Source organism: Plectrocnemia conspersa, unplaced genomic scaffold, assembly GCF_051122295.1.
Source record: "Plectrocnemia conspersa isolate PC_06_02 unplaced genomic scaffold, ASM5112229v1 ptg000009l, whole genome shotgun sequence".
NCBI classification, from domain to species: Eukaryota; Metazoa; Arthropoda; class Insecta; order Trichoptera; family Polycentropodidae; genus Plectrocnemia; species Plectrocnemia conspersa.
This window is the reverse complement of record NW_028277173.1, coordinates 25,345,699-25,365,767: the sequence shown is the minus strand read 5'-3', so window position 1 is coordinate 25,365,767 and position 20,069 is coordinate 25,345,699. Positions and strand designations below refer to the sequence as shown.

General features: G+C 32.3%; 1 protein-coding gene and 1 long non-coding RNA gene across 4 annotated transcripts in view; one reads left to right on the top strand and one right to left on the bottom strand.

The window, feature by feature from the left end:
* The window catches only part of LOC148232412 (insulin-like receptor), a 205,864-nt gene that overhangs the window by 25,986 nt on the left and 159,809 nt on the right, over positions 1 to 20,069 (bottom strand). Inside the window, exon 1 of one of the 3 annotated variants that reach the window (XM_088191300.1) lies at positions 14,739 to 14,757. The exons of the other annotated variants lie outside the window; for them this stretch is intronic. The gene's annotated coding sequence lies outside the window, so the exon portion shown is untranslated. Of the gene's footprint in view, positions 1 to 14,738; positions 14,758 to 20,069 lie in introns of those variants that run through there. 3 annotated transcript variants of the gene reach the window in all.
* LOC148232413 (uncharacterized) overlaps positions 1 to 20,069 on the top strand; it is a 267,931-nt gene that overhangs the window by 152,268 nt on the left and 95,594 nt on the right. The window lies entirely within an intron of this gene.

Here is a 20,069-nt window from a genome sequence, read left to right as displayed (position 1 = left end):
GCACAATAAATTTGTTTTAGTGCACACCACAGATAAAATGTTGTTCAAAATAATATTTAATCATTAAAAATTTTTATTATTGTAATGCACACACAGTTCGTTTAATGGAACAAAGTATATAATTAAATGCACATATCTCTTAAAAGGACCCTTTAAAATTGTTTAAAAGTGTCCGAACGATTTCTGACTCGTTGTTTTTGCAGACCGATCTGGTTTCTTTGTGGAGATGGGCTGCTGACAACTGTTTACAAGTGCCATGTCGTGTCGTTTTCCAGTGGAGCTTTCTTAATATCTAAGTACAAATTAACTGACTATAGATTTTCACTAAATAACTCGGAACTATATTTGAGAGGGAGTGGAAATCACCCTACAGTTTAAAAATATTTGTATTAAGTCTTCTAAGATGCTCGCTATGTTATAAGGAACGCGTTTCACTTTGATAATCCATTAGTGATTCGCATATAAAACTTTAGTCCGTAGTAATTTTTAAATAGGATTCTAAATCTGGAAACTCAGTTAAGCTAAATATTCTCTCAAGATCGAAAAAATCCAGAATATATTTCTGAGATACCTCTATATGAGGGAGTTCGTTTATTATCCTTTCATGTATTCTAGCTCCTTTTTATTATAAATTACTATGTTCACACAGAAAGTATACATTGCCAAGCCTTTCTTAAAATTACTAGAGGGTGCTTATAGCTTTGGATTCAAAGAAAATTTTCGTGCCGATTTCGGCGAGGACATCAGTATTTGTTAACTCACTTTTGGCAGTAGTCACCGTGCTTCTTACTGCAATGTCATTGTACGTTATGTTCTAAGTTAGATAAATGTTATTTTCATTGTGACTATTTTGACGCATTTGGGTAACCTTTTGGATCAACATGGTCTTATTTGATAAAATAAATAAATAATAATGTGTATGAAGTCGACCTTAATAAAATAATGCAGTATCGAAAACACTGATAAAAATAAAATAAAAATCTGATAATGTTATTCTAGGAACTCTACATCTAAAATATACTTTATAAAATACTAGCTTAAGATATGATACATTTCAAATTATTCTTATTAATTTCATTGCAAATTTATTTTAATACTTGGCTATAATATACATAATAATTTTAAATTCTTGTCAGCACATCATTGTTCAGTTTCTTTAGCGGTTTCATTGGCACGTATTGCAATAGTGCGTAATACAGTTTTCACTGCGCACAATAATAGTTTTTGTGTATACTGTAACTGAAGCGATTTGACAGTGCATACATTGACTAGGTAATGTATGCATTTTTTTTAATTTGCTGTAACATATATTTTTATAAAATTGAACAGTTTAATTTAGGCCAAGTGTTGGTAAGTAATACATAGCGAATATATGTGTTACTAGAGATGATATAAAATAGCTCCATAAAAATCAAATATAAAATATTTTTAAATTTGGAAATATATGAAGTTAATGGAAGAAAATATCGATGTTGCGGTAAACATTATTTTAATTCAATTACGATTTTCGTTGTCTCATTATTTTAATAAATGACACACATGCTTATGGCAAAATTTAGGGTAAGCAAATGCACCCCCCAAAACACTTCCCTGTGTTTTTCAAAACGAATGAATACGAAAATTCAACCAGGTGGTGTTTACTAGGAACGAATTCTGCGAATTCGGTCATAGTAAATACCACCACAAACATTTTATTGACAAATGTTTTTCGAAAGCATTTTTTTGTTGAGAAGGAGCATCTTCGAAACAAAATAAAGGCACATAAAAGATCATGAGTTTTAGAGCGGGACTAGTCACTCGGGTATATTGAGAGAAAAAACCTGTATTGCCCAAGTATAAATTTTTTTTTTAATTTCATTTGAGATAGTATAAACGAATTTTCGATCAATTATTAAAATATTCATATAGTTGAAAATCGGGCGAACAATTTAAATAATCGAATATTCGATTGAGAACCCTAGTCTTGATTTGATAGGGAAAGTACCAGTTTGACGATGTCCCGAGGTCTCACAAAATTTGTGATTCTGTCCCTGTTTAAAATGTTATTGTACGTATGTATATGTATATCGTTTTTAATAGAGAAACTCCAGAGCCAGTCATCGCCAGACAATACATTGACAAAGTTGTCAGATAATTCTATTTTTTTATGACATATTATTTATTTTTTAATCTATTTTTTAATTATAAGCCATAAATGATAAAATAATAGTGTACATATACTGATGCTTTGAATAAAAAAATTGTAGTGCCATTATTATATTTTATATTATTAAATTAAAAACATGGATCCTAAAATTCAATATTAAATTTATGGAATCTATTGTTTGTGCACCAAGCATTTTTGCTCCTGTTGAAATGATGTTTTCAATTATAATTCGAAGAAAAGGTGATACTGATTAATTTATTAAAGACGCCTGCAACTAACATTTTCCTGCCATGATGCGACGCATACGCAATCTTGTCTTGCGGGGGGGCGAGAGCAAATATTATTGCGCGTCGCAAAAAATGGGCTCGTGGGGTTGGGGTTTGAGTGTAGGGTACGCAGGGTCCACTCCACGGGGTGGGGGCGCTAACGGCGAATAAACGACGCCATTTCGATGTGTCCTCTTCTCCGCGGCCGCATGGCAATTTTCCGAGGAAAATTCTTATCTCGGCGCGAGGGTAGGCCGCAACGCGACTGCTTATCATTCAAATTGTATTTTTCGCATGCAAATGGCGAGCGCGTGCAAAACGCGCCGCCGGGGGTGGAGGGTGGCTTCCCACCACCACCCTCCGGCGAATCACGTGATCGTTTAACAGCGCCGACTTTGAGTGCCGCGGCGAAGAAGAGACAAATTAAAAAGTCTCATTGTGCAAAAAAGTTCAAAAGCGCGTACGACAAGGATTCATCTCCAGAAGATGAAATATTATAATATGTACTTGAAAATATTTTAGTTTGTGTTCCTTGGCGTTCTTACGCGTGTCTCAAGTCGATAGCGTAGTATGTAAAATACTCCAAAATATGCTTTCGCCCTTTCCTACTCTCGACCTTTGGGCGAATACTACAATTTTCGGGTCAAAACAGACTATGTTGATGTCTGTTACTTTTCTTATAAGAATATTATTTTGCATAACAATCATTCAATTTGATTTGTACTACAAGAACCATATACATTGCACTCATATGTGTGTGTTAATGTACTACAACGGCACGTACGGCGAGATTCTACAACACAGTGTCAGACAACATCGACGTGAATAATGTCGTAAAAGTGTTCTGTGAATTTAAATCAAATTCGATTAACACAATTCGCGTTACGTGACGTTTGATTCATTGATTTTCAATTCACACTCATCCGACACACACGTTTAGGAAGTCGCGTACGTGGTAAGAAAACACTTATCCATTACAATACAACCGACAGAACTACCAGAAAAAAAATAAGCGGTGACTTAAATTGTATGGCTAATCGATGGATATTCAAGTTTAGGGTTTAGAGGAGGAGAGCGGGCCCCATTGAGTGCTGAATGGTTAATGAGCGCTCATGACCGAGAGATGAATGAATCGGACATGTGGTCAGTCAGGTATTTTATTATTGGCCATTGCTCGATGTCAACACCTAAAAAATCTGATTAGCATAAATCTATACGCGCTGATAAGCTGAATTCTTGTGAAAAATTCTCGAATTTAAACGCTTAGTCTCAATACAATTTTGTCTGAATGGCAGAATATTCATAGTCTACATTTACATTTATAAAACATACAGGACGATATGACATCTCCTTGTTTCGTCACATTTCTAATTACCATTGAGTTATAAATAGGAGTCTTTATTTGTTTTGTATTCTGTACAACACGGTCCGTCAGGACATCGCTCTTCAACCGAGTCACAGCTAGCTCGTATAAATAACGATTATTTTATGTAATGTCTATAAAGTCTTCCAAGAATGAATTAGAAAAATTAAACTTATTTAACCGAAAATCAATGGGCTAAAAATGTATTTTTTGCTTTAAAAACCCTTGACAATTACCTTCCACGATCAGACTTACATGAAAAAGTGCCAATGTCAGAATTATTGCCGAAATTAATAGTGCTGAGCAATCTCTACAAGATTCGTTAAGGAAAAAATCGTAAGAGCACCATAGTCACAAAAACATTAATGCAAAATAAACAACACTTTTAGAAAAACATTTTGTATGGAAAACTAAAATGTCCTTAACATTGTGGTTCTGACTAAAATTTAGAAAAGTGAAAATAACCAATAAAATATTTTCCTCATATTTCGTATAAAAATTTTTTATTCCTCGTTTTTATTAAATGCGAGTTGGCCACAGATACAAGATTGGAATTAAGAAGAAAATGAATGTGATGATATATGTATGTATAATTCTAGAAACTGTCGATCCTTAGCGACCCTTCACACGGGAGGATTGAGCAGCGTATATTACAAAAACGCCGCAAAAACACAAGAGCAACGCATCACGTGTATAAACAGAACAGATATTCTCTAGTCTGTGCATGCATATCATGTTTATATTACATAAACAAAATTTTTAAATATCGACGAGATACTAATTTATTACATTATTAAAAAAAGTATGTAACATGTACAAATAATCTCTCAACAGTAATTACATCAGTTTCGGTGGTAATTTTTAACACCTTACATTTTATAATGAAAGGCTCTTCGATTAATATAGCTAATAAACCAAAAATATGAATTTTAAATAAAAGTAAATAAGAGATATTTAGAATAGCAATGTGGAAGGAAGTACTCATATTAATCTCGTGGGTGAGAATATTCACGCAAAAAATATTAGAAGCGATTGCAGTGAAAATCTATAATTATGAAGCAATAAAATTGAAAATGTTTGTTTATGTAAAACTATTGTTAATGTTGTAGTATTATCTGAAAAGTTTAGTAAAAAAGTTTAAACGATTTTAACATTATATTCGTAATAAGAGTATTTTACACAATAGGTAATTATTACTTGATTTTAAATCTTTACCTGCCTGAAGGAACAATATTTTTATTCTATGAAAAATACTCTAAAAGTCTAAAACCATATTTTAAAGCTTCTATGGGTAAACATTTCAAATCTATAAAATTTATTATTAAGTACTATGTCGATACAATTTTTCTGGGCCTTGAGATCGATTTCAATTTACTAAACATATTGAACTTCTCAATACAATATTTTTTTGCGAGCATACGATCCTTTGAAAGCTCAAAAAAATCCCATTTATAGCTTAACAAAATTCCTTCCAGATCCTGCCAATTATTTTTTTTATGAAAATTTACCACCAGTGGAATACATTAAAATGGATAGTGAATGTGTCTCAAATGATGAAGATTTATGCTATACATTAATAAAATTGTTATTGTATTATTTTTACCGGAAAAATAGCCAATATAAAAAAATGGTATAATGTCCAAGATGGTTTTTATTTTTTATCTTTTTTTTTGTAAAAAATATTTTTGTGACAATGGTTTTTCTTCAAATACGGTTTTCAATTGAAAATGGGCCAGAAACGATAGAGAAAATCTGAAGCTTTCGGCGATCACTTACTTGATACATTAAAATCATTTCCCAAGGAAAACACTTTTTTTAATGCACCTGTTCGGATGGGAAAACAATTTTTAAAAATCTCAATAAAATAAGTAAAATATATTAATGCTCAGAAGACACCGGTATATGACTACTTTCCAACCCAGTTTACTGAAACCAAGAAAAGAACAAGACGGTATTGCCTTCTATAGATCAACCATGTCAAAAATAATAGAAAAAATACTATGAAGTCCGATGACACAACATGTGTGTCATAGCCCGAATAACCATTAAAGACCGATGGTTCAACACGTGAGCCATGTTTGCGCCAAACACAATTAATTTATTTTTTATTATAATGCAGGGATCCTCGCCATTAAAAAAAATATTTAAATATAGTTTTTTTATTTTTTTTTATTAATTCTTAAAACGAGTTACCGTCATTTAGAAATAATGTATGTCGCTGTAGTTGCACTACTGTCTTTTTATATCCATATAGCTATGTTGTAAATAAATATGGTTTTTGGGTTGTTACACGGCCGAAAACGAAACGACTGATCCTAAGTTAGGTAGAGATTGTCACTTTGGAGATAAAACAGTAAGGCAATAAATAACTTTAGTTTAATATACTACTTATTTTGATAAATAAAATAATAGTGATCTCAAATTCAGATTTCCCTCGATAGTAAGATCATTCCGTATTTCCATCACATCAAATTGAAGCAAGAATGAAATGTGTAATAAACTAGAGTGGTTTAGGAAAGTACTCGCATGAGTTTTTTTTACATAATACATCATGTACAGACAAAAAACAGACATTGGCATAAACAGAATAAAAAAAATATTTTTCGTATCAATAAATATTTAAAACAGCTGCTCTTAATCATAATTATACCATACAATTACATCATGAAGATTTGTAAATATATATAAAATTAGGCGCCGATTTCTGCTATATAATTTGACTCTCGTTTTTAACATTTTTGATTTGACAAAATAATACGATTTTATATTACAATATGTATAGACTATGATAGCATTTAGCTGTTATAACGCTCAATATATTTGTTTACAACAAAACAAGTTATACGCCAATTTAAAACCATTAGGTTTATTATATGTTCAGAAATCACAGTTAATAGGCAGCACATACAAACAGCATTTTATTAATCTGCTTTTGCTGAATATGCATTATTTAACTATTTGATTGTTTTACTTGTACGTACGGATGTTTTTTTTTATATAAAAAGATGCATATTTGAGAATACCCATTCTTTTAAACAATCAATGTATTATTTACAGATGTATTTCTTTGACTTGTGTCACTTTATTGGAAAAGGTTGAAATGCAATATACCGATTTTTATCTAAAACATTATAAAGTGATGTATTTGTATTTTTTCATTCAAGTCAAAAAGCAATATTTTACACTGGTATTTTGAAAAGTAAATGAGTACAGCTAGTGTAATAATATAAAGGATTGGGTTTATATTATAGTATTCTTAAGATAGTTTAAATACGTGCTTTGAAGAAATGAAGAGTGAAGAAACAAAAAAAAAGTTTAACATCCGAAACTTCTACAAATACTAAAGGATAAAGGATTTGACGATAATGACATCCGCATTATTAAAAAAACTGGAATAAATTCAGTGAAGACGTCCAAATTAGACACGGTGTACAACAAGTATGCATCTTATCACCTTTGCTATTTAACATGAACATACTAGTGAATGCTGAACCAATAAATAACATAAGATTTGCGGATGATACAGTAACACTTGTAGATAATGCCAAGCAAAAAATAACAAGCATAATCTAAAGATCAACACTCGCAAAACTAAATTATTAATTGCATCAAATAGATCACTTCCTACACCTAATTTAACCATCAGCAATGAACGAATATAACGAGTCACACAGTACAAATATTTGGGTACATAGGAGAATGAGAAATGGGATTCATCTCAAGAAGTAAGAGCTCATAGAAGTACATTTCTTAGAAAGAGACCTAGATTATTTATTTGTGACCTAAGAATGCGCATGATTCGTTGTTATTAAATGGAGGCATGGAACAGATTTAAAAAAACAGGTCATAAAAGTTAGGAAAGCAAGTGTTGTCCCTCTTCACATCCTTAAAATGCATCAATCTTGATACTTATGTTATATTTTATTTGCGAACGACATATTATGTATGAACATAGTGACAGCCATGGCGTGAAAAATGTTAACGTGGTTCTAAAACTTGCACTATTCAAATTATCATAATTTTTAATGCTTCTTTATAGATGATTTTATAAACCCATCACAGCTTGTAATACTTTTTTAAGCGTAAATAATAGTTTATTGCGAGAAAAAAAAGTCTCGAGTGGCACTAGCGTCGTGACCGTATCGAGCGACAAAAGTTTCGCGCGGCATTGAAACGGTTAAAATTTCACGGGTGGATAGAATTGCGATTTTTTAAGTCCTGCGATGTATGGCAAAATAACTTCGGAACATCAAGATAAGAAAGGTGCAATATATTGGTCATATTATGATAGGGCGCAAAATATAAACTAAATAAGCGGATGAAGAAGTATAGGCAGACGTTCCATCTAGGGTTTTCAATTATTCGTAGTTTTCAACTCGAATATTGAATAAAATACTTGAACACATTCGTAATTTTTTTGTCAATTTTTACAGATACTAATTTATTCAACCAATTAGTACAAAAAATCAATTAATTGTCTGTAAAATATTATTTAATTAAAAACTAATTATTTGCTATTAAAAAATATTAATTACTTTCATAATCTTTAAACTATTTGAATTTTGTAAAATATGTATAACAAAATGCAGTGAGGGCGTCAAAATAGAAATGCTTAATTTATTATTACATATTTTTCGATCAGGGACGTCATATTTTTTTTTCAGATCACCAGAATTAAGTTGCGATTAAATTAATTCAGAAAAATTGATAAAACATTTTAAACACATGATTATCGAATTTTTGTATTTTTTTTTTAGTTTTAGAAGAGCTACGATACTTTAGATTTTGATATTTCCGCATCAAAGCTTTCCAAACTTCCAGGTGTAACCCTGCAACAATAGAAGCGTCAACACCTGGCTTTTCCTTATTTTATCTTCAGTATCTTACCCCTAAAATATTTTTTCAATATCAAATCTGCGCAGCGTCTTTCGCGAGGGTAGATCCAGTCTCAACAGCTGTTACCATAATCCCAATATCATCTGCTTCACTCATGACGAACTATACACGCCTTTCCGTTTATGGTAAAAATCTATTAAAATATCGGATACTTGAAGCGTGCGAGGCATCGCAAATTAGGATGTTTTCGCCGCTTTTTTAATGGCATATCTGTTGGGGTATCCGCCTCTTTGTTTACCATTCTGACTCTAGTTTGGGTCGTTGGCCACAACTTTGGCAACAAAATTGCGAAGGCCGGTAGTGTGTGCGCCCAAAATTGGCCGTTTGATAATATTTCCAGCAGTGGTTACGTGTCTTGTCGCCGTTATTTCGGTGGTCTACGTGCACACGATGGCGTAGGTCCTTCGAGGACTACGCCCTCATCCATGTATTTTGGTAACACCACAAATATCTTGTCCGAAGGTCGCATAGTGCGTGGCAATGCTCCTTTCAGATCGTAATCTGCAGAATTGCCACAAACTATTATGTGGCGTTGCTTAGAATATCAAATTGTTTCGCTTCTTATGAAAAAAACTGATGACTTTGATGCATTACTGCTGCTGATCACCATATTGGCAGTTCAATTCTCCAGGAACTGGGCGTTGATGGATGACCATGTTTGATGCAAGCTATGTTGCATGTAGTAACGTTTGATGGTTCCTGGAAATTATGGACTTCATGACTTGAGTTTGTATATTGGTATATAAACAAGTGATTCGAAAATTTATTAAAAATTTAATTTTAGAAAATCTTGAAGTAATTAATGTAAACATCAGCGGATGGCACCAATTTGATGTTATTATTTCGCGTGTCGTTGTTAAGGTTTCGAGGAGGGTCATCGAAAAACATTTGTGAATAGAATGTTTATCGGTGGTCACTACTATGACCGAAATTCGCGGAATTCATTCGTTAAACGAAACAAAATGTTATTGCTTATCTCAAAAACAGTTTAAAAACATATGTGCGTGGTCACCTATTAATGTGAAAAATGTTATTTTAATTCTAATTCTATGGTAGAACATTACTAAATTTTGATTATGAAGTGGATAACAATGTGTTCATCGCAAAAAAGTAGTAACCAATTTGGGTGTTTTATACACATTTTATCAGCATATGTGTATATGCAATAATTGGGATTTGAAATACAGTTGAAGAGCTCGAGGCCACTTTGTGCCATGTATAATAACTTATAGTACCTATGAGCATGTTTCTCTACTTTGTTTCCAAATAATGCAACGGAATCACTTTTAATAGAAAAGGCCCAAAAAACGTTTATTTACCACAAAATTCAAAAAAAGTTTTTGGTAAGGAATATATACTATACGGAGATACTAGAAGAACATTTTTATGTGCCACCTAATTACCAGCGCTTGCGATTGAAGTATCGCATCATGCAAGAGCAGGATTATTGAACAACTTCACAAAAGTGGTATAGTATTGATTTGTTCTCATCCACGTACTCGCAGTTGGTAGACGCACTGTGGTCTAGCCATTATTAGATATATAACATTTAATCTAATTGATTCTCTACATATATGTATTGTATTTTTCTGTGTATTATGTATTTAAATAAATAAATTTAAAACAATATAATATTAAATTCAGCAACAAGCGCATCATATTTGTTTTTATATGGGAAGACGAAGGAATATTATTGTATTATCAATAGAAGGGAATCTTTTGTACTATGAGCATGAAACATATAAATTCCGTACCATACGGTCCGTCAGGACACTGATAATATCGGTCTTCACCCGAGTCGCAGCTAGCTCGTCGAGTTAACAAGTTATATCATGTTTATAAACTATTACCAAAACCTTCCGCTATAAATATTTAACCTAGAAGCTGAGAAACACGGCACGATAGGTCGAAGACTACAGACCCTTCTCAAAACCTCCACAACAATATTAATCAACGACACGCAAACTAAGAATATAACTAGTTTTTTAAAACATTTGTCCACTCAATCAGAGAAATTTAGCGCTGAACTCACGGCTCATTGAATTTAAGACCCATAGATATGTATGGGGTCTAGAAGTCAACAAGAGGGCCTAATTCACCACTTTCACAATAGATCCTTCCGTCGTCCTTTCTAGGCTCTTCTTATCCTGACACGCTCCGCTCGTCAGCGGTCGAAGGTCTTCGTCTGTAGACGTGCCAAAAGTCACGTAGACATGGCCATTTATTGTGTTGTTTACAAAAGTAGTAGAGTGTGCAGAAGTCGTATACGCACGTGCGTAAGATTCAGCGTCTGAGGGGGTTATCCGGCCGGAATTTGTTGTCATCGGACAAGCCAAACACGTGTCTGGCTTGATATCAACGTAGTTCCCGCGAAAGACGCTGCTGCGGCCTTGTGCTGATTTACGGCCGTCAGCTTCGATTAGATTCGCGAAAATTCTTAAAGAATTCTCCGGCATTGCTGGTGGTAAAGAGTCCGGTTTGTCGATTATTATTGGCGATTTCTTATGATAATAAAATCCGCAGACTTTATTCTTAAAATTCTAAAAATATTATATCATTGAAATAAATTGATTATTCATGATGCATTGGGGAAATGTGTTCATAACAGCCAACTGAAGGCGTGAGTTATATCAGAACTATGCACAAAAATTCAAGTTGATTGTCGTATTGGTATTGAAGAAGTGCATCAAACACTGCGACCTCTGCGAGAGATAAGTACATGCGTGCGTTACGCATGCACTTATCTCTCACTAACTCTCGTCATTTAACACGCGAGCGAGCGAAAGGGAAAGAATCTCACCGTACGCGCCTGGTTATAATATGTACTCCTAACATTTTTATTTCAAGATGGTTTTGATATATTTTTAAACTTATTTTATGGCAGATGAAATCGAAATTTTTGGACAGTTTATATTTTTTTATTTATGGCTATCGCGAGTATATCGATTTTCTTAACAGCATAATAGAGCTATCAGCTCTTAAAAGCTAGTTTATGCTCTAGTAATTCATTAAATTAATAAAAAAAAACTGATAGCTTCGTATTCGGGTATTGTATTGCTAATTGTGCAAAATTAACGTACTGCAACTATTTTGTTTGAGGCAAATATTATTAATTTTTAAACATTTACCATCATTTCGCACTACTATGTCATGAATTTACAAAAATAATTTTGTTTGTATATATTTTTTGAGATAAGGAATAAATAATAGTAAAGTAAGGATCATTCCGACTTTTTAGTATGTTTCGTGTGGGACGATCTTTCACAGATAATATAACGTTGTAAAACTCAGAGGTTTTGGAAGACACTGCTCTCTAAACATTGATAGTGAAATTTCGAGTAATATAGTCAAGTGAAGGTGCACATGCAAAAAAGGATGTGAATTAAAAAGAACCGTTCACGTGCACTTAAAATGTGAATAAAAATAATATAACATAAAGTTACTAAATTAAATTATATATTAAAAATATATATATTATTCATTATACATTTTCCGTTATAACATTACAACGGGGTCAACACAATCAATGACTACCAAGTAAGTAGTTAGACACCTGAATGAAATCAAATCCTACAAGTGACATATATTTAAATAATTAACTCATATAGCTTACAATCACTATGCACAAAATAGCTTGATTTTAATTTTTAATTATACATCACCATATTTATCTGATGAAAAAATTAAAAATCACTAATTCTAATCACGATTGAAATTTATGCAAACTTTTTTATTTTTCCTAAAGTTTAGACTATTCTTATTAGGAATCTATTTTAGAAAAATATAAACATCGAAATTAAAGCAATTTTATGAACGTTTTTACTGACAGTTGTCAATGAGATTAATGTGAGTAAACATCAAACATTGTTGGGCTAATCTAAGAATTAAATTGCCCCACTATTTTTCGTATGCATGTGTTGTAAAACGATGATAATATTTCTGCGTTCAAATCCCTACTTACGGAAATTTTCACTTGCTCCCTTTTTTCCTTACTATCTTTACTTCTTATCTTTATGGTCCTATAACGCTCTAGATTGACACAATCTTTATAAATATCCAATCCTGACCTCTCGCCGTTATTGACGAAAAATGGCGAAAAGGCGTCCATAAAAAAGTTTGTTATACACGTCCATTCGAACCGGTTTAACCTTTTAGGGTCGTATTCTACGGATTATGCATGTAAACGGATCGAGCTCCATTGTTGAGAATTTCATAAGAAAAATATTGGAAGACTTTATATGAGTAACTAACTGTCGATAATGCTGAGATGTCAAGAGGTTAATTGTCTTATTTCACGCACACAAAAATATCACAGATAACGTCTAATAATAGAACTCAGTTTGAAGGACGCCAAAAATACGAAATACTTAAGAAGTTCCAAGTTATCTCACAAGAAATAAGTACAGCGTATAATATTTATAAACAAGTTAAAACCTCAAGTGCTTAATAACCCAAAAAAACTTTCACAAAAGCGACGGAATTAGATTTTAGCCCTCGCGAATATGAATCAAGATTAAATCTAAGAGGTGAGTGTGTCTTGAAACTTTACACCACTAATTATTTCTGATGTGTTTCAAGGGTTTTAAAAAGAGAAAAATATGCAAAAATAAGTTATTCTTGATATACAATTTTATTTAGCTTTGCTGCCTAAGTGTTAATTAATGTAATCAATTTTAAGCTTATGTAATGCGACATGTAAAAATCGAATTAAATACATTTAAAATTTACGGTTGAACTAAAATCAATTATCAACTAATCTTTGGTATATTTTGAGGGCTTAAGAGTGACGTTCAAGGAGGAATAGATTTTTTACGCATATTGCCAAAGTTTTTGCTCAGATTTGTCATGCGGAGCGCGTGTCACTTTTAATAATTTATTAGCGATTCGCGTTCAATAACTATACGGTGCATTATTTTGTAGCTTTCTTAAGATAAATGTAATTATTTTTACCCTTGACCTGATTTATTGCTCTTATTTCAACATTTAAAAAAAGTATTGGAACTGATGATTGGTTTTAACTGACTGACTAAAATGTGTCTTGTGAATAACCTAATTTACGAATACAGTGTTATAGATTTTTTCTGAAACAAAATTGTCTTAACAGACACTCAAAAGCAATATAAACATACCTCTAAATAAGTGATTGAAAGTTCTGGGAAATTCAAATATTACGAATATATTTTAAATTCTTATGATTTCGAGAAGTGGTATTTTTTTGCACGCTACAGTTAATGTGTATTACCAGTGAAATAACATTTTCACTGGCATTACAGTGAAATCAACTGAATACATTTTCACTAGTGAAAATATAATTTAACTGATAGGCGCTAGTGAATTAATATGCTGCTCTAAATTGTCTATGAAACTCAATTTGACAGTTGCGAAACGATCATTTGCTGTTCAAACCTAAACCTAGTCTAAGGTAATCAACAAAACCCAACTTGATCTAATATAAATTTTAAAACTTATTACAATTTTAGAACTTTCATTGGGTCAAGTCCAAAATACAAACTGAGCCATCAAAACTTTCGGGGGAAAATAAGCAAAAGAAGAAGTAGACTGTTTTTTGATATTACACTATGTTTTAAAAATTGGATAGCTATCTTTACCGATATTACTACGGACTTCTGATATGAGAGTATTGGTCAAAGCGATTTCAAACTGAATTTTGGTCAATAGGAGAGCGCAAAAACAATTATCCCTTCTCAGAAATCAAAACTTCACGCCAAAAGCAATAAAATCGTGTCGGCGCCGTCGCAGTGGGAACGCTCGGCGTTCCCACTGCGACGGCGTCGGCACGATTTTATTGCTTTTGACGTGAATTTTTGACTTCTGAGAAGGGATAATTGTTTTTTGCGCTCTCCTATTGATCAAAATTTAGTTTAGATATGCTTCATTCGATTCTCACTTGTTGTTAGTTGTAATATTGTTATAAAAAGGTTTTTACTGATATTGAATATACTAGTGAAAATATAACTTCTCTAGTAATACACATTCATTATAACATAATGCGATAATGATATTTTTATGGGTTTGCATTTTTGCGAAAATAAATAAAAAAGTATACATTGCCATTCGATTGTGAAGCGTGTGACACTGCGTCTAAAGGTGTAATAACCTTCAAACATAGGAATACCTGTGAGCGCCAATGGCTCTCAAACAACAGAGAATCGATGCTTACCTGTAAAGAAAAAAAAATTATTAGTATGATGTCAGGATAATTATTTTCTATAAATAAAATTGTTAAAATTGGCTTGAATAGTTTTTTCTGATTTATTTGGGTCATGCCCATTACAAATGTTATCGCCAAGAAATGCTTGGCCCAAACCATGTGGGATACTCCCGCCCAGTTGTCCTTGTACTACTGGCTTCTGTACTATAGTTTATGCATTTTCATTAGGTCGTAAATAAACTTTTCACAACTGTCAAATTCAGCTTCAGTTAAATTATATTTCGATTTCACTAATTTAGTTGATGAAATTAAATTTATAATAGTATTAATTAGTGAACAGAAAAATAAAGCAACCACTTTATTAGCCAGACCTTGATGCCTCTGATTTCAGTTATTCAGATAATTTAAAATAATCGCTAGCAAAAATTTACTAACAGATAAATTGATTAGTTAAGTATGCATGTGACACATTCTTGTAAGATTTCACTACATTATAATTAAATTTAAAAAATATGAAATGTCAAAAGTCGAGCATTACGCTACTGACGTTAATTTATGCTAGGTTCGAATTATATTATTACGTGGGAAATTTAGGAATTTGCGATTGAGAACGAGCAATCTAAGATATAATCTCACAACTAGAGAAAGAACATGGTTATAATGACCATCTGCCAAATATCTCAAATATTGGTGATGTCGATCTTAATCTCAGAGGAAAACATTTTTTATAATATTTGTTATCGAAATTCCGTCATCTTATGATGTCTGAGTTAAAAATAATAATAATTATTATTATTTAAATTGTTCGCTTCGTAGCCGGTTTTCTTTGATGTTCCCGTTTCCTTTGATTAATATTATGTCGGGAGGATGTTCAATATTTGTTTATAAATCGAAGGTCACTATAGCATTTTTATATCAATACATGTTAGACCCAGCAATGTTAAAATCGATAGAAAAATAATAATAATTAGAAAATAGGCTTTTTTATATTGATTTTTACTAATAGTTACATCGTTACATCGTTAGTGAGGAATTTGCTCTAATATATTTTTTAATTTAATTTAAACATAGACACGCTTGGTTCTTTAGGGCCACTAATAAAACAACAATATGGCAATTAACATGTTAAGGGAAAGAAAAAAATAGCCAGCCTGATCTGCCATATTATTTTAAAATGGCAGTTATTCAAAAACTAAAAAAATGCAATTATGGTAAAAAAACATAGTGATAAATATAAGTTCGAAAAAGCGTGAATGGACTGCTATCACGCGAAAACGCGTGAACGGGCATTAAAAAAAACTTTATTTCTTTGTCATTTATGTAGTAATAAACGGCTTTTCAGGACTAACTAACGTAGTTTTAATCAAATCGACATGAAACTTTATACAAAAACTGATCTCAAGTCAGTCTGATCCGTCATTTTGTTTCAAAATTGTAGTTATTAAAAAATATATTTATGTAAAAAATGATCCTAAAGAAAAAAGTAAAAAAGTTAATCATGTTTTTATTATATATTTTCGCGGTTTTTTTTTTTATAAAAATAAATATAAATATTTATTTAATACCATCTTTCGATAAAAGTTTAAAACTTCTTTACGTTCGCACGATATTTGCACAAGCCTAAATTCCATTATTTGAAACCCTCCAAAATTTCGCTATCACGCGAATACGCGTGAAAGGACCTTAATAAAAAAAATCTTTTGGAATGTATGTATGACCGCACGAAATTCCAGGAAAGAAAATACATTTTTAATATTTATATTTTAGACTTTTTTAAGCAAATACAAAAAGTTTGTGATATATAGGATTTATATTAAATAAGTTATTCGAGAAAAACCAAAAAGTTGGGGTAGTCAATAGACCCCACCGGGACTGATGGGTTAAACGGCTTTTGAGTACACAATAACTCCCGTAGTTTTAATCATATGACATAAAACTTTATTAAATATATTTTGATTAAGTCCAGACTAATCCACCATCTTGTTTAAAAATTCGGTTATTTAAATATATTTTTTTAATTCTAATTTAAAGCAATCCTAGAAATAAAAAACGTAATATAAAAAAAATAAAACAAAAAAATTAACACATTTTTATATACAGATATCCCACTTTATTTTTGCGGACTTTATTAAAATTAGCAATGTTTTAAATAAAATATATTTAAAGATAACATAAATGTAGCCAAAAATCTTAATCATATATTTTAACGACAGCTTTTTTTAATAGAATAAAATACCGAAAAAAATTTAAGAACATTTTAAATAATTTCACTTATCCTCGATTTACGCGGTTAAGAAAAATAATTTAACCGTTTCAATGCCGCGCGAGACATTTGTCGCTCGATACGTTCACGACGCTTGTACCGCGCGAGACTTTTTTCTCTCGCAAGAATTCTTTACGCTAATAAAAAATATTACAAGCCGTGTTGCGTTTATTGAATCATCTATGAAGAAGCATTAAAAATTATGATAATTTGAATAGCGAGTTTTAGAACCTCGAAAACATTTTTTGTTTATTGAGTAGCGCCAGGACTGTTCATACATAATATGTCGTTTGCAAATAAAATATATTAATATCAAAAAAATGTGCTTTCCGAACGTTTATGACCTGTTTTTTAAATTTAAAAATACGTGGCATTACGGTCGTTGATAGTAATACACATTGCGGCACAAAAATGTTAAATACTCCAAACGTACAAACGCGTGGATTATTGTCTCTCATTTCTTGCACATGATCTACATCTAGAACCTCTCTCACTGCCCATGCAGTGTTACTTTTTAGAGTGCACACGTGTCGCTGAAGCTTTAAGTAATATACTTTATAAGTTGAAGAAACGTTAAAAAGTACATGTGTATACTATTTCATCGTTTGATTTACGCAATATTTTCTGGAACGTATTTTAAGCGTAAATCAAAGGATGAGTGTTTTTGTGAGATTACAAACTAATAATATGGATCATTAGACTCTTTAGAATATGACAGAAATAATAAATTATGAATCTTCAGACAAATGTTTAAGTAATGAAGATGAAATGTCAAAGCAATATTTGAAATTTATATAACATAATTATAGTAAGTTGGATGATTACCGTTTTAATACACGTGGTTACTATTTTGTATAAAAAAATGTCAACAAACATTTTAATCAATTTCACTTATCCTTTGATTTGCGCGGTTGAGATTTTTTTTAATACTCCAAATCAAACCTATTTGGTTCCAAACGTACAAACGCATGGGTTATTGGAAATTGGCATTATTTACAAGAAAATATGTTTTAAAAAATAAATAATTTATTTAAGGGTAATTAATTTTCAAATGGTAAAGTGACTTTGTTGATTGATAAAACCAAATGGGTAGGAGGTGTGTTTTTGTAGCCAATTGGAAGACCGCGACTACGTTGGTAGGGGGGTTGGAGGTTCAAGCGCCACACCTAAGTTTCTCGTGAATCAATGAACATAGAATGAGTGTTGTTAGGCGTCACTGAACTATGTTATATCGTGCATAAGTCTGTACTAGTCAGGGTGACTTTGCTCCCCAGGAGAGACGGAGGCGCCGAAGGGGCATCTCTTGCTGCAATTATTCGTCCGCTTTTTCCGTACGCCCGTCTCTAAAAATAGGCCCTGTAGCGGTGGCCGCTTGTTTTGACACGCCGACACAAATAGCCTGTCTGCGATTATTTCGGTACGCGACTTACGCGTCCGCCGGTTGGCTGCCCTGGGGGAGGGCTCCTTCGATTGTGGCAATGCTGCCACCAAATTATCAACCGTCATTTATAATGACACTTCATGTCATAAAATATAGATAGTGTAAACTTTGCATAAAATAATATAAAAAAGTCATCTTCATTGTAATTCGGACCATAACGGTCCCATGGTCAGGCCTTTCGGGGTTCGCACGATTTTAATTAGTGATTGATCCAAGTCAATTTTTACATATTTATACACATGCTTACAAACGAAAGATTTTTAGGAAGTGCACACAAATAATTTTATCTTCTTTAACCCTTTTAGTGCCAAGCAAAATTAGGCGGTGTATGTCAAGCATTTTTTTTGTGTGAACTTTTATTCATTACAGGAACAAAATAAAATCTAGTTTATACAAGTACCCAAAAAGTATCGAAAAAAATGATTATTTCATAATTTGCAAAAAATAAATACAAAACTAGGAACGGACAGACACCCGCGTCCTAGCGGCATTCATGTCGTCGTTCGTAAGTGGACACCAGCGTCCTTACGGCATTCAAACGGATAACATCAAAAGAGTCAAGGCAAAAAACAAAAATACTTTTTGGTTTGAATTTATAAAATGCTTTTGAATTACGTACAGTATTTCCTTCTCGGTGTAGGGTTTCTTGTTTTTATTATATATGGTGTCCCATTGGATACGCCGGATTTAATTTAAAAATAAAACACAGTTAATTATTATTTAATTGGGAAAATTTTATTGATTTATAAAGTAGAAGTTAATTATGGAATAAGATGACTGTGCTGGCATACTCTGACCCTTTTGATCAATTTTTCGAATACTTTTTTCAAGGCAGTTGGCTCAATTTCAGAAAAAAACAGATCAGGAACTGTTTGTGGTTTGTTAATATAGACCTCAGACTTAACAAAACTCCAGAAGTAAAAATCGTATAGCGTCAAGTCGCAAGATCTGGGAGACCAATTAACGTCAGCATTTCTGGAAATCACACGACCAAAAAAATGTTGCAATGCGCTATTGACAAAATCAACAAGTGGACCAAGATATGACGTATGACAAGATAGAACAGAATAATTAATCCGTTACCGATACTGAGCAACGAAAAAGTACATCCATATAGGATGGAGCGAACGTGTGAAAACTAAATGTAGAGTAAAATTGTATTGGTTTCTCGGATGTCAGTCTGACTTTACTTGAACTTAACATATCGAATATCGCGTGCACAAATTTGTGCTTTTCGTAATTTCAATCGAACTTTTTGCGAACCCCGAAGTTCGCAAAAAGCCCGGCGCAACGGCTGCATTTTTAGGAATAATGCCCGGCATGTAATGTGTTAACAAATCGATTGCAACTCTTGCTATATGGCATGTGGCACCATCATGTTGAAACCACATTTCTTCAAGGTTCATGTCGTCCAATTGATCCCATAAAAAGTTCGATATCATGCCACGATATCGTATTTTATTTACAATTACAGTTTTGCCAGACTCATTCTCAAAAAAGAACGGTCCAATTACACCTCCAG